Here is an 8,705-nt window from a genome sequence, read left to right as displayed (position 1 = left end):
GACTCAATGCGAGGGGGCAAATGCATCATGATACCGTAAAAGCTGTCGCGTTACAATTTTTCAACTAGCAGACATTTGATGTGCCGCAATTACAGGTAGAATATCTTGAAATTTAACAAGGATTGATTGAATTAAATTAAATTAAATTAAATTAAATCAGCGTTAGACTTACCTGCGAACATTGGAACGGATAAATAACGACATAAATATGAAATTAATGTGTCGTAGTAAAGAAATGTCCAATTGCCTAACAATCCATTGGTGTTAGAACAGTCCAGCGCGCCAATTTGTTACTCGTCCCCATTAATTGACAATAATAACACGAATAGAGACAACCAGGATATAACTAACTATATATCATGGAAGCAACAGAATGCCAATGCTAGCCATGCCTACCTGCTTAGCGATATCCGCTACGCAATGACCTTTTGATATGTTACTATTACGCATGACAGCGTCCATATGGCTTCACCAACACAGTGCGTTCCAAGTCACCAGTCCTTCTGTGATTTTAACGTTCGAACCGACTCAACTCGAGTCATTTTCATTATATCACCCACGTCAGTCATTGTTCGAGTAATTCTACGGAAGATCGGTCATACGTCAAAATCACAATTTTCAGTCAATTTCCAATCGAATAATCAACGGGTCATGTTTTATTTTGATGAACAGGTAATGTGACGCAATACCAGATCTTTAACCGCTATGGTAGCTTTGAAAAGTGTTCCAATATTGAAGTGATGAGTAGTTTAAAATTTTTGGAGCAGTTTTTGAGTGAATTTTAAGTTCTCAAATCTAAAAAAGACATGAGGCAGTTAAATGTTGTCGAATACTTGAAAATCCGAAATGCCGCGTGCCGCGTGGTTGAGACCCTTGATGTATTTAGATGAAACAATCGAAGTGTAGCTCTTGTGTGTGAGTCAGCAACTGATACAGAGATGTAAAGTACTAATTTTCTCATTACACACTATACTGATTGCAAGCACGCACACTCTCACTACTAATAACAATTGGTCAGCAACGAAATTTAGGAAGTAGTCAATGAGCATATGTCTAGTCTACATGCTCTTAGTCGAGTATTCAAGGACTAGGACTAGCAGCAGTCTTTCTTAATCATTTGTTCGATCCAAGCACCTGAGCTATCCTAAAAACATCTTTGTGAAGCGGGATGCAGCTTTGGTTATATTTACATCAATTTTACAATTTTACAAAACCAGACGATGTATTTACTCTGTCTGCAAAAATGCATATTGCATTTTCGTCATCTATGTAACTGAATTGTAATTTGCGAATAATGTCCAATTTTATCAATATCGTCACTAATAACAGTGATTGATGGTACATAAAAATCCTATTTTAGTTATTTTTAGTCACTTAATGATACCTTTAAAAGCATTGTTTTCATAATCAAGAAATTGGGGTCGGAGTCAGAGTCATTTTCACAAACTCCGACCCCGACTCCAGTCATTTTTTTTTTCAGTACTCCGACTCCAGCCACTATAGTTTTTACTAGTCCGACTCCGAGTCCAAGGTGTGATAAAAAAAATTTGAGACTCCGACAAGCGAAAAATTAGCCAAATTCCGACTCCACAGCCCTGCACGAAGGCTTGTAAATTAGCGTACGGGTTTCCAGAATACTAAACGGCAGGAGCCACAGATCTATAGAAGCATCAGATCAAAGATAGTCGCAGAACGGTGTTTAGAGCCGGTTGTTAGAACAGGTGTTTTGAGGTAGCAGTTATTTTTGATTGTTGAACCTTCCTGCAGGTATGCGCATGACCAGACCACACAGAAATTAAAATTCCACACACAGTACACATCTCTGAATTAGCATTCAAGATATGATTAATCAATAACTATTCAATAAAGAAATCAAACGGATGACAGGCACAGCGAAAGCGCATATTTATTATTCCTTGTTTCGCTGTTCGTGTTTGCTTGCCGCAGTGTTGGGATCAAGTCACTACCTTCGAGTCACGAGTCATTTCGAGTCATTGCACATTTTGACTCGAGTCAAGTCAAGTCAATCGATTTTCAAAGGTGACTCGAGTCAAGCCAAGTCACTCGATTTTTGGAGGTGACTCGAGTCAAGTCAAGTCAAGTCAAGTCAAGTCAAGTCAAGTCAAGTCACGAGTCAAGTCACATTTCAAGTCAAGTTGCCCTTTCGAAGTGTATCTGAGGCATGAATACGTCATTGCAATTTGCTAGCTGTCTGAAATACAGTTCGAGTGGTCATTGATTCCGAACCAATGAACGAATATAGAGTTAAATATAAACGCAAGAAGGCGCTGTATCGGTCACATATGCGTAGAACTGGTAAACTACGTAATTGCATAGTCTCAGTTTAGAGTTACCAGCCAAAATAGAGAATAGAGAATCGGAATGATAATGATGTAATACATTGTAGACTACCCAGTTACAAATAGATATGATACTATTGGAGCCTGCGACAATGGTTGCGGAGGACTACATAAACTATATTCAAATTGAATTTCAATAAAACAAGAGGTTTGGTTATGGTAAGAACAGATAACAGAAACAGACATTTTGCTATTCTATTACTTCACTGCTTGAGTTACGACAACGTATACTGTAAGCTTCTATCACTTCGTTTGCGGTCAATTTATTTGTGAGAGAACAGTCGAGGCTGAGTGAAACGAACGGTCATTGAATGATTGGTCGCTTTCAATGGTTACACAAGCGTTTCGCGAAAAATCCGAGCATATGCAAGATACTGTGATTTTTATCGATACCGATTACTTGATGACTTGAAATTGACTCGTGAATTTTGCTCCGAGTCACGAGTCAATCCACATTTCTGATACGCCGAGTCAAGTCAAGTCAAGTCATTTTAACAAAGTGACTCGAGTCAAGTCAAGTCACGCGAAAAAGGTGACTCGAGTCTGTTGACTCGAGTCATCCCAACACTGGCTTGCCGCTGTTCGTGATATCCTGCCTCCGATTATTCCCCAGCGGTCACGAACCTCTCTCCTAGAGGCCATGGCCCACAGGCTGGGAGCCCTTGCTCGAGCTGATATGACATACACATCTCGTCCACGTCCGCACATTAGCTGAAACATGTCATAGTTGGTGACGTAAAATCGTGTCAAGTCACTTTGAATATATTTGTCTGACTTAACTTGAAAAATAATGGAAATGACTTGAATTAACTGGAGAAATAATTTGCATTGACTCACAGTGACTTACGACCTTATCTTTACGCTAATATCAGTCATGGCGCCGTAAAACGCAAGCATCGATCGAACTATATAGTGACAAATTACACATTATTGAGAAAAGTTGTATGCAGATTGTTTGTAAAAACACATTTCCGGACACCTAGGTCGTTATAACGTACAAATAGTTATTCTATCGTGTTATCGGATCAACAGCACGCATTCCACGAATATTGCGATGCAGAATATGTTTTTCTCGTGCTTACCAACTCTTGTAAAAAGGCAATCAATTCGAGATAACAGCAGTGCCTGAGCGAGCTTGTGGGAGCAAAATATCCGGAAACATTTGTAGTAGTGCTGGTGCTGTTGTTAACCTTGCTAGTCATGAACTCTGAAGGTGGTTTTCTGCAATCCCGAGATAGATTTTTCTGCTATGGATGTCAGCAGACTAGTCACGTGACTGCCAGCTAAAAGCCGTTTTCTATTGTGTATTACCTTTGCGGAGACCAGACCGGTGCCGACGGTATGACAGTATGACCGGTGCAGACAGTATGAGATTGATGCGAATAACTTAGCTATTATTAGCATCAGATTTGATTAATCCCAACACAGAACACATCCTCATTAAGTTTCGTTAAAGTAAATCAGACCTGGGCATTGTACGGCCCGCGAGCAAAATGTGGTCCTCGATGGGATTCTGACTGGCCCGCGAAAGGTTGCTCGGTATGCAGAACATAAAACCTGACTGGAACCATGAGCTGTATAAACTGAACCGGGAATTTGTTTTCTTTGAAGCCTTGTTATTCTAGTGCCTTGACACCAATAGCCCAAGTATACGGCATATACGTAATCAAGATTCAAAATGAAGCTATTACAGTAAAATTTGCCGTAACAATTGAAGTTTGTTTCCATATAACATTATTTGTTATCATTGTTATATTACACATCACATGCTCTGTGCTTAAAATCCCTAATCCCTAAAAAAAGGTCAATCAGTGCTCCTGATTACAAGTCACCATCACCCATAAATGTTGAACCGGTATGTCAAAAAATAAAAATGGAGGATGAAGGCCAAAATTCCAAAAAAAACTTGAGGCATCAAATTTCTGTTTTGTGTATTCGAAGGGAATTCGAAGGGAAAAACACTTGGCTCAGGCAGAGGGAGGTCGAATTTCTGAAGAACTGTTAACTGGAACACTCCTTCTATAATCTATACATTTGCCCAGTATAGGGATGTAATGAATCTGATGCAAGTTTCTTCAAGCACGGCTGTATCCTCGGTAAAATCCAGTCGAATTGTATCTAGGTCTATCTAGGTCTAGGTCTAGGCAGGGGTATAATGACTCGAGTCACGACTGGACTCGAATCAGACTCGAGTCACGATTTTCTGATGACTCGACTTGACTCGAGTCATTTTCTCAAAACACGGAAATGACTCTACTCGACTCGAGTCAATATGTGTATGTGTCATGTGTCGAGTCCTGTGACGCGGGACTCAGACGGCCAAGACCGACACTTTATTGTAATTTCGAAGAATAGTAAAGCAATCACCATATTGGGGCTTCGTCTATTGAAACTGGTACTTGAAAATGCGACCAGAAACTATTAAAAGTGAGGAAAAGTAGTATATTATAACCGCGAACCATTCGATATCACCGAATAGGGTTATAACAGTTTGTTTAACAAGAGTTTAACTGGAAACTGAGCAGTCAACACAATGACTTGGACTCGGACTCGAGTCATTACCCCATGACTCGGACTCGAACCTCTGCTCGATGACTTGGACTCGGACTTGACTCGGGGGCGTATTGAAAATGACTCGACTTGACTCGACTCGATTCAAAACTATAAAAGTGAGATTGACTTGTGACTCGGAGCCTTGTGACTTGGTTACAACCCTGGGTTTAGGATAGGGTTCGGCAACCTTTGGTATGCAGCTTGTCAAAATTTTAAAATATAACCAACTGATGTGCCAAACATTTTTAGTTTTGCAATATTAAGCGTTTTAAGCCAGGAATCCCAGGAACCTCTCATTTGCAGCTAGCAACGGCATCGGTTACGCCAGTGAATCTTAAAGTATTGGTCCCGAAGGGTGTAACTTTTATTCGCTACTGCACTGTACCTATCGCTTAATGCACGTAATATTTACACCATTTACTTTTAGTCGCGCAATGATCGATCTTCTCTGATTGCTTTGGTATTTTCCAAGTTCAATGTGTTCATTACCATAGCCTATGAGTGGGGCGATTTGTTTGACATGTCAAAGAAGTCAAAATCAGGTCAAATTTGGATCGTTAGCTCAAAAAATGTCAAAATTATTTACTAAGTTAAAACTTTTTTGCAACCTGCATTTCGTTTGTATCGTAGATTTTGCACTGTTCGTGAACTTATCATTTGACATTTTACAGCTTGTAGCCTTCGTAGGCTTATCGTTGTATCCGGCCCGTTGTCTGCTCATTGTGAATCATAAACATTCAAATGAAACAAATAGGTTGACATGCTGTTATGCTCAACCTACCGCAATATCCCAACTGAAGCAAGACTGCGTGGGCATTCCATGGTTCTTATCAAGAAGCGCATGATGAAAAATTCTGATGTAGCAAACATTGCCTGAATGAAACGAAACGGTCTGTCACCAGCAGTGTACTCACAACTTCAGTGTTGTCAGCCAACAACTGTTGCTGTTGAACATGCTTTCTCCATTCTTGCCAACCTACTTAGTAAGGACAGATACTTACTTCCCGAAAATGTAGGAAAGTATCTTCCGTAGTACTACAAAAAATTTCAGTTATTTCTACCATAATGCGTAATGTAACTACTGGAATTCTTCTGGGCCAGATTTCGTTAAAATAAAGTTTTTCCACGTAAAATTTGGTCAGTTGTTGAGGCCAAAAAGTTTGTTTTTAGGCCAAACTACTTCGTAAGGACAAACAGTTCCAACCAGAAATGAAGATAAGTAGTACAATTCTAACATTGCGTGGAAAAACACCTAATTTGCATACGTTAGATCAAATTTGGTCAAATTTAGGATTTCTAAGGTTAAAAAATGTCAAAATTTTGATCTCAAAGGTCAAAATCTTCCGTTTTTTTAGTAAAAAATGCCCTACGTATAAGTGACAGGTCATTAAAGTTGCTACGGTAATGAGGATACGGCATGATGATGAAAAAATGCCCACTGGTGTTCCGTGTATCATACAATTCTGGTTTGATGTCACGTTAGGGTTGGTCTGACACTAGATTTGTCTGCAAAGCTCAAAGATCGCGGTAAAGGTTGTCGCTGCTTCAGATATATTGGAATCACGTACCAATCGAAACAGAAAGTAAATCTCTTTCTCTGATACGAACACGTTTCCAAGACGGGGCTCATTATTTACCTCTACTGGTCATCATTCGATGCGCGCGGTTCTAGCTGCGGGCGCTGGACTATTGGGCACCTGTCAATTCGGCGCCTGGACAGTTAACATATCAATGTCGAACGTTTTTGCCAACATGGACGGTTATTCTGTTTCAAAGTTTTATCGACGCCAATCATTCTGGCATCGTACGGGATCGCATGCTGCCCGAAACTTTATGTCTGGGTCGTGCCTCCTATAGCGTAAAATGCACAGCGCCGATATATCGATTCATATAATAGTCGCGATCCCGCAGACTGCACAGTGCACACTCCTAGACCAAAGAATCCAAACGGTTTCATACGATATTGGGTTTCCGTTCTTTCGTAATTGCTAATGCGGTTGAACTCATTTCTATACATTATGCCTATTTACGTTAATTGTTTCTATATATATTTTTTTGTGAGGTTCCACATTATAATAAAAACTATGGACCCAGTAAATCGCGCCTAGCGGGTGAAATTTTTCAAGTTAAATAAAATCTGCCCCAAAAGACTCTATTCTATATGTATGGATTTACAAAATAACTATGGGTCGCCTAGGAGCATAAAATGTTCAAGAACATTGAAGCAGGGTATGGTATGGTGTGGTATGATATGGAAGTATGGTATGGAACGAAATATCGGTACGGTATGGAAAGAAATGTCGGTATGGTATGGAACAAAATGTCGGTATGGTATGGAACGATATGTCGGTTTGGAATATGTAAATGTACAAGTAAGGTATGGTAAAGTATTTAAAAGTAAGGTGGGGAAATTTTTTCCATACTTTTCCATACTTTGACAGTCCATACAAAGATCGGACTTTCGATTTGTCAAATTGATTGCATACCACAGAATATCGTTCACTGTCCATGTTCATATCTCATATTGCGATTCACGACTCGCCAACCCCGGCCGTCATCTTTTTGTAGACAACAGAAGTTGTGCTACGCGCATGCAGGGAAGGAATATGATAGTAATGATAAATATTATTTCAATCTGAATATCATAAAATATGATTATATTCCACCGCTGTCGTGTTGCATTTCGCTTATCGTAACTTCCTCTCCGTTAGACATCTCCAGAATACCTGCGGTGTCGTAAAAAAAAGCCAAGAAGTGGGCCGTGCTACAATATAAGACATATCGGCCTGGTGTGAATGACCGTTTAAGTCGACAAACACCATGAATACCACAAAAACTAACAAACCTTCGTTAGACACCATTGTACGCTCTGATAATGTAGCCGTTACAAGAATATTCATATAAATTAGTTGAACTTGGAAATAATTTCTTGAATTTGGTCGGATGATCATGGCGCAATATCTATTTTACAAAACCATCATTGTAATAATATAAGTAGCGTGTCTTGTAGCGACGTTACACCATGCCGGCCTCCAACATGCATTGTAACTTCATGAAATCTGGTTCTCGCTGATAAAAGAATTGACAACCTGATGTTGGCTAATAAAGCTAATGAGTATGACCCACAGATTGGCGGGGAAATTGGACATATGATCCGCTGTCGCTAAATCCCTAACGAATTTAGCGATGTAAAATTATATTGTAAGATATATTCTAATGGTATAATACTTTGGTTTCATCTAATTTGGTAGATGGTGTTACTGATAGCAGTGTGTTAACACACTAGATTTACATGTCATGAGATTCTGTTGTGATTCCCGAGTAATCCCGCGTGTATATAATTTACGTTCAGTCTTGGCTGGTCTTCGTTTACATTCGTGCGCTCTGTGTAATAATGAGGAAGTATACCTCCTAGAAGTTTCCGTCAAAACGAGTATTACGTAGAATAAATGCAGTTTAAATGCTCCATTAACAACGATATACCCCCGAAACAATACAAAAGGACGAGTTATTGTTCCTCCGCCAGTCCACGAGTAAATTCCTAACATTTGTGTCGACTTCCGACCATTCAGGATTCTGCTGTTGTCAATTGTTGTGGCAGCTGTTAGACAGATATAAATATGTGAATTGTGATACTGGATAAGAGTAAAACTTTCTAGCTTGCCTCAATAGTGTCTTTTATTCAATAGATAACCTTTTCCCTTGCCTCACCTCAAGAATTGTCGGCATCATGTCCCACCATACCTATTTATGTGAGCCCATGTCAATAAGTAAAAGGTATAGGGCTTGGTT

Source organism: Botryllus schlosseri, chromosome 8, assembly GCF_051294905.1.
Source record: "Botryllus schlosseri isolate E-star chromosome 8, Bs_hap1, whole genome shotgun sequence".
In the NCBI taxonomy this organism is placed as follows: domain Eukaryota; kingdom Metazoa; phylum Chordata; class Ascidiacea; order Stolidobranchia; family Styelidae; genus Botryllus; species Botryllus schlosseri.
Note: the sequence above shows the minus strand (reverse complement) of the source record.